Source organism: the organism of the source record quoted next, unplaced genomic scaffold (assembly GCF_019419815.1).
Source record: "Pyrus x bretschneideri cultivar Hongxiangsu unplaced genomic scaffold, Pyrus_bretschneideri_v1 Contig37, whole genome shotgun sequence".
In the NCBI taxonomy this organism is placed as follows: Eukaryota; Viridiplantae; Streptophyta; class Magnoliopsida; order Rosales; family Rosaceae; genus Pyrus; species Pyrus x bretschneideri.
This window is the reverse complement of record NW_025999690.1, coordinates 498794-505862: the sequence shown is the minus strand read 5'-3', so window position 1 is coordinate 505862 and position 7069 is coordinate 498794.

The following is a 7069-nucleotide window of genomic DNA, read 5'->3' as shown; positions in this document are numbered from 1 at the left end:
ATCTTATCCCGGCCATCCGCTTTGCAAAGCATGTTCCTTGGGGAAGTTGAACATTCAAACCTCAATTACAAAGATTATTCACCACCCCCCCTAAGTTTCTTCAGAGGATTCAAGGGGATATTTGATAGGAGCATATTTATGCGACTTAGTTAGCTTGTTTTCTTGCATTTACATAGTTAGTTTCTATTTATTATAGTGATTTAAGCTATTTTCGTGTGTTTGTAGGTTTAAATGGCAAAAGAGGCAAGAAAGTGCATTTTGGTGCATTTTAGAGCAGTTTTGGGCTTGGAATGGATAACTTGCATATGGAGCAAGGTGGATGGACAAATTTGAAGTCAAAAGAGGCTAGGAACATGCTACAAATCTGTAGAGTTCAAGACAAAGAACATAAGGAAAGAGCAAGAAACATGGAACATTATCCAAACAACCTTATCTTATCCAAACCTTATCCAACATTATCTTATCTTATCCTATCATAATCTTTTGCTACCTTAATTCCTGCTGTAATTTCACATTAGAACACCTAGCTATATGGTTCTAGAAGGTCATATCTGTCCCAAGATTGGTGCCGCACCTATTCCTTTCTAGAAGGCCCAAATCCATGCCGTGTACACCCTATTCCTGATCTAAGAAGGCAGTCATAACTTCCCTTCTAAAAGGCCTAATTCCTTGCCGCATGTTCCTAACCTTTTCCCCCTTGGTTTCTGCTAAACCCTAGTCCTTTTCCCCTAGGATTGTGCAATCTTTTTCCCTTCAGAAATTGTGCAAAACCCTAGCATATAAATACATGTTTCTCCCGCAGAAAAGGAGCCATCCATTCACTCATTCAATCATTCATTCATTCAACCACCATATCCCATACATTCAGACCATAATTCGCACCACACACAAGAGCCATAAACTCAGAAAATCCCCATTGTGCCACAACTGTGCAAGGAAGGAGAAGAAGAAGCCACCTAGAGTCGTGCTTGCCATTTAAGACGTTGGATTGTTGGAGTGTTTCTAGGTGTATTCTATCTTAGTTTACAATGTTTAAATTTAATTGCCTTTGTTTAATTGCAAACATGAGGAACTAATTTATTTTTAGCTAGAGGTGGATTCAAAGCCATGAACATATATGTGATGTGAATTGATTTCCTCCAGTTATTGTTTCATAAAACATGAATGTAATTTACTTATCTATTTGATTGATAACTTATTCTTGTATGTTGATTAAGGACGCCTACTTAGTTTGCATGCATGAATTTGATGCTAAAATATAAGGGAATTTCACCTAATAGTTATGAACTTATATTTACAAGTAGTGGAGGTTGCTAATCACAATCATGTTAAGTAAATCCATGGCAGGAGCATCATGCAGTTCATAGTTACGAATGTCATGTCAATGCTTATGATTTTCATAGAACTTAATGATCTTTGATTGTATCTCTATTATGCTGTTCATGTAGGGAACTATTGAAGAATAATTTGGTTGCCAATGCATTGTCCATCCAATTCAATGAAATTAGGAAAATCTGAGAGTTAATTTGTGCAGTTCACGGTTAATTTGGGGCATTGTCATTCATGGTTTATAGGAATAATAACTGGAAATCGATTTATATGCATATGTGTCATGTGTAGAGATGAACCCTCTAGCTAGCCATTCACCCATATTTCACCCAATTTCGTCCAAGTTGTTTAAGAGTCTTTAATCTACTTGTCTTTACTTTAAATTCGTCAAAAAACCCAATCCCCTTTACTTTGTTGTGTCAAATTAGTTAGAATCTATCCAAACTTGTGTTTTTAAGTGTTTTGAGTTAAGTTAAAAGTAATTTTCGTCCAAATCACCCTTTAGTGTCTAGTTTGAGTCTATTTGATTATTTTGTGCTGTTTTGAGTCTCTTTGGTTTGTTTTGAGTTCCTTGACTCCAGTTAAGTATTTTTAAGCTTAGTTTTGTATTTTTGAGTCAGTTTTAAGTAGATTAGCAATCCCTCCTAATCCCCGGCCTAGAACGATCTTTACTTATCCATACTACAACTATTAACAAAAGGGTTTAATTTGAGTGCTATCTTTTATGACATCAAATTTTGGCGTCGTTGCTGAGGATTAGCAAAATTGCTAATCCCTCTTTGTTTTTGTCCGTGTCTTTTTGCGTTGCTTTCTGATTTTGTTTGTTTTGTTTTCTTTGTTTTAGGTACTAGTTTATGACTCGATGTTCTCAACCTGTTTGTGCAAATATATTGGAGTTTGACGACGATTTTGAACGAACTTTGAGAAGGAAGAAGAAGCAACCAGAACCCAATCCACCTAGTTCTAGCTTTGAATCCGAATTTGAAAAAGAGGAAGAGGAAGAACAATACATGGTGGTGGACAATCGAACAATCAAGGAACTTTCAACCTTGGGGCTGGATAATGCCATGCCTATTTGCATTCAATACCCTAGGGCAACTCCGGACAAGACTGATGAGTTTGAATTGAAGTCAGGCTTGCTGCATCATATTCCCAAATACCATGGGCTGTCCATGGAAGATCCAAACAAGCATTTGAAGGAATTTGAAGTAGTATGTTCGAGCATGATACCAATCAACGTGGATGGCAATATTTTGAAGATGAAAGCCTTTCCATTCTCTCTTTTGGAAAAGGCTAAGGATTGGCTATTTGAATTAGCACCTGGAACCGTCACTTCTTGGGAAAGCATGAAAAGAGCATTCTTGGAGAAATTCTTCCAAACTTCGAGAGTCATTCTTTTGAGGAAGAGGATTAACGAAATTCAACAAAACCAAGGGAGTCTTTTCCAACATATTATGAGCATTTCAAGACTCTAGTTGCATCATGCCCTCAACATCAAATGAAAGAAGAGCTTATAATTCAATATTTCTACGAATGACTTCTTCCCATTGAGAGACAAATGCTAGATGCCTCGGCAGGTGGTGCTTTGGTTGACAAAACCCCAGTTCCTGCATCTTAATTGCAAATCTCGCATTAGATGCACAACAATACGAAGGAGTTGGACAAAGGGACCCCCCACGGCAACACCAAGTCAATGAGGTAAGTGCTATTTCCGAAATTCAATCTCAATTGGTTAATCTCACCGTTCTTGTGTCATAGGTTGTTGATGGATCCAAAGTGGAAAGATTAAATGTTTGTGGCGTGTGCACTATGCAAGGATATTCCAATGATCAATGCCCTCAATTGATAGAGAATGGGGGATGGGAAATTGCCAATGCTGTGGGTTTTCAAGGCCAAAATCAACCAAGGCATGATCCATATGCCAACAGTTACAATCCGGGATAAAGAGATCATCCAAACTTGAAGTGGAGGGAGCCTTAACAACCTCAACAAGGAGGATTTCGGCAACCACCCTTGGGATATTTCAAAGGCTATTCACACCAATGCAACCTCAACCACCCCCGGTTCAACCAAATTCAGGTATGTCTTTGGATAATGATAAAGTTGTTCAATTACTCACCTCTTTGAAGGAGGAAGTACAAAATCAAGCCAAAGAAATGCAAAATCAAGCTAAAGAGATGGATGAATTGAAGAAACAAATGGGGCAGATGGCGGAATTCATGGGACAATTTAGAGACCAAGGCAAATTGCCTAGTTCAACCATTGTGAATCCAAGGGAAGGATTTGAAACCGCTAATGCCATCACTTTGAGAAGTGGCAAGGAGGTTGGAACCAACCCACAACCACCCAAATCAAGTCAAAAAGAGAATGAAAAATTGCTACTTGAAGAAAAAGAAGTGGACAAAGCCATGGTAAGGGTAGAACAACCTTTGCCGCAGCCCCCTAATGCCACTAAGTCGTCCAATTCAGGTAAGGGTGGTTCACATTCAATTCATTCTAACCCTATTCCACCAAATGTGCCTTTCCCTCGCAGGTTTATGCAATCTAAGAAAGAGGAGGATGAAAAAGACATTCTGGAGACATTTAGGAAGGTGCACGTCAATATCCCGCCCCTTGATGCTATAAAGCAAATCCTGAAGTGCGCTAAGTTTTTGCATAAGCTTTATACAACAAGGAAGCAGATTCGGGAGAAAGACGTGGTACATGTAAGTGATTATGTCTCTGCAATGTTGCAAAGAAAGCTGCCACCTAAATGCAAAGATCCAGGTAGTTTCACATCCCTTGTGTAATTAGTAATACAAGGTTTGAACATGCTATGCTAGATTTAGGTGCATAAATTAATGTCATGCCATATTCTGTTTATGCATCTATGAATCTAGGAGAGCTTAAAAATGATGGTGTTATTATTCAATTAGCCAATCGATCTAATGCATACCTGAAAGGAGTTTTGGAAGATGTTTTGATGCAGGTAGACCATTTGATTTTTCTTGTAGATTTCTATGTGCTTGACATGGAGGACTCAGCCCACTCTCCACCATTGTCAATCTTACTTGGACGACCTTTCATGAAAATAGCCCACACCAAGATTGACTTAGCAAAGCCTTAACTATTGAGTTTGGTGGCGATACGATTAATTTTAAAGTTTCTGAATCTAGTGAGAATCCTACTGATGTTCGTTCTTGTTTTGCCATTGATGTAATTAAAAATATAGGGCAGGAATGTTCAACACCAATTAAGAAGGATGCATTTCGGACCACCAACAAACAAGGAATTGGAATAAAGCACAAGGGACACGCCCCTGCCATCAAGAAACCCAATCTGGTCGAAAGCACCCCTAGTGATTTTGTTAAAAATGCTGCTACTTTTGAGCCTTCACTGCAATATATTGGTGAGCCACCTATTCCAATTCCAATTCCCATTTCAACTAATAGGTTGTTACCTTCTTTGGTGCAGGTTCCCAATCAAATCCAAGGTGGTGAGAGAGTTTACATGGACTTTAGGAAGCTCAACGCCACAATCAGGAACGATCACTATCCCCTTCCAGTCATTGAGCCTTATTATGAGTATTTTGAGGAGCATGTCGTTGAGGATGTACCCCTCCATGTCATGGGCACTAATGGAGCTTAAAGCTTAAAAGGAGGTATCGTCAGTTTGGAAGACGTTAAAGCAAGCGCTTTTTGGGAGGCAACCCATGCATTCAAATAAAGAAGACCTAGGAATCTCCATCAATCCACAACTAGATTTGCGTTCCTTAACCCTTCTCTTTATTGCTTTTACTTTGCCATAATTGTCATGTTTGTTTGTTTGTGAGTCTATGTTTGAAACATTGAGGACAATGTTTGGTTAAGTGTTGGGGGGAGGGGGGTAAACAAATGATTTTTCATTGATTTTTGCGGGATTTTATCACCTATCACTTCTAAAGTTGTTACTCACTGTTTTTAAGTGTTTTATTGTGTTTTAATGTGTTTAGAAAGGAAAATCCGAAAATTTGAAAAAATTCGAAAAAAAGTGTTTGAAAAACCCAAAAAGAGTCATTTGTGTGTGTTTGTTTATGTCTTAGGGTACCTTCCAACACAATGATGAGGATTTGGTTTTTAATTGCATGACTATTAAAGAAAGTTACAAACATGGATGGAAGTTTGATATGCTCTTTGGTTTATGCTTAGTTGTAGTTGTCATTTACGAATTCACATGTAATCACAAAGGAAAAAAAAAAAAGTGTTTTTGTAACATGCTTGAAGGAAGGAACTCAAACTAACGCTACAACCCTGAGAGACTTGAGCCTAAACTTCGTTTGGAGAGTTATTAATCTTGATATTTTTGTTTTCTAAAGTCATTGCATGATCTCATTATTTCTTTGCTTGGTTGCTACTTAGAATGCGTTTTCATCACTATAGATCCAAATACTATAACTCATACCCGTTTCATTCAAAGCATAAAATTGATTGCATAACAAATAACAAGATGAAGTTGTTTAGTTAAACCAGAGCCAAAAAATCTTATTCCTTTGCATATACGTATTGTAGGTTTAATCCCTTTGAGCCTTAGTTAGCCTAATTTTCTTTGTTAACCACATTATCCTTACCTAGCCTAGAATAGGACTATCCATACCCTTGTTCTTAAAGAATAGTGGAGCATGACTTAGAGGGAATTCTGTTTGATCTACAAATTGCAAAAAACCAAGTGTGGGGGAAGGTTTTTCATTGGAATTCTATGAGGTTGTACGTTTAGTGTGCCAAAGAAAGAAAGAATAGGGCACCGAAAAAAAAAAAAAAAAAAAAAGAAAGGTAAGGTTGAGAAAATAGAGAAAAAGAGTTGAGAAATAAGTGAGATTGAACTCATAAGTATTGGTTATTGAAGAAAGGGTCCAAAAGTTTGAATCTGGCCCTAAGTGTTGTGTGAAGTTTCCCTTTGTGTTCAAAGTTTGAATCTGGCCCTAAGTGTTGTGTGAAGTTTCCCTTTGTGTTCAAAGTTGATTTCTGCATTCAAAAGTGAATTCTAAGTGTTTATTTCATTACTTTGCTTACTATCACTTTAAGAACTTTTGTTTATCCTTACCTTTCTTTGTTAACCAATACCCTAGCCCCGTTACAACCCTTAGACTTCTATCTTGATTGTTATGTGTTTCAATATGTGGAGTTTAAAATTGGTATGAGTATCTGGTATCCCTGGTTCTCGCGTCTAAGTAGTGGCATTCCGTTCATGAGATCATATACATGTTAATAATTCCAGAAAGTGCCTTCTTTGATTATACATATGTGAGTGCTAGTCTATATGTTTACATCAATCTTCTAACATATACCTAGTGTAGGGAGTGTAGTCAGAAAATCTGTGTGAAAATAGAGAGTATATCCAATGAGGAATTCAGGGAATTCTCTAAGGCATGTTACTACATTCAAAATGTTGTTTTAATTGATTAAATGCGAGTTAGTGAGTGGTGACTACGGTTAAGTGTATGCTCAAGAGTAAGGATAAATAAAATCTATGGGAGTAGTGATTTTTAACATGTCATGTGTTAGTTTCTATTTGTTATAGTGATTTAAGCTATTTTCATGTGTTTGTAGGTTTAAATGGCAAAAGAGGCAAGAAAGTGCATTTTGGTGCATTTTAGAGCAGTTTTGGGCTTGGAATGGATAGCTTGCATATGGAGCAAGGTGGATGGACGAATTTGAAGTCAAAAGAGGCTAGGAACATGCTACAAATCTGGAAAGTTCAAGACAAAGAACATAAGGAAAGAGCA